Consider the following 861-nt stretch of genomic DNA (forward strand, 5'->3'; position numbering starts at 1 on the left):
CCCATGTTCTAGTCAGGGACTTCTCCACAATGCCTTTAGCGCACGACCTAGTAGCTCACTTCGCCCATTGGCTTCGCTCACCAACAGATTTCACACATTTTGTTTTCAATCTTTTTGTCTGCTACTACCCTGTTGGTTCAAAAAATTGGTGGAATGTATAAACTTCACGAATTTGAAAGAATTATTTTGTGAGTTCAAGAAAGGATTGTGAATTTTTAAAAAAATGCGCATTTAAAAATTGTTCATAAAATTCAAACAAAATTAAAATTTGTTCGTGAGTTTGAAAAAAGTTCAAAAAAATAAAAATGTTCATGAATTTGAAAATTGTTCACCAATTTAAAAAATGCGCACTAATAAAAATAGTCATGAAATTTTAAAATTTTAAAAGGAATTTAAATAGAGAAAAAATTGGAAAAATGATGAACCAAAAAATCGGTCCAAGGCTTCTAGAAGGTTCACACCGATCGGAAGCTTCTAGAAGCTTCACAATTAAGAAAAACTGTCTTTTTAGGCAATTCAAAAATATTGTTGAAGCTTATGCTAAGGCCCATCAATAACAACCATGATCAAGGGGTGTGCACCTTTACACTTCAGGCTATGTTTGACGGCGTAAGCACATACACTCATCTCTATAAATGCACGCACGCACACACTATCCATATGAACACCTCTGAGAGACTGAGACGCCATATCATCTTGAGATTAACCAAGTCGTTACAAGAGCCTTCAACGTCGATGGGAACGTCTCTACCCGCTGAATGCACATCACCTGAAGGACTAAAATAAATCCAAAAAAATGCGAGCACCGGTGTCAAGTCTAGGTCTTGATCCCTGTTGGGTGAGGATACCACTGTCCTCCTA

The sequence above is a fragment of the Triticum dicoccoides genome, chromosome 7B (assembly GCF_002162155.2).
Source record: "Triticum dicoccoides isolate Atlit2015 ecotype Zavitan chromosome 7B, WEW_v2.0, whole genome shotgun sequence".
Taxonomy (NCBI): domain Eukaryota; kingdom Viridiplantae; phylum Streptophyta; class Magnoliopsida; order Poales; family Poaceae; genus Triticum; species Triticum dicoccoides.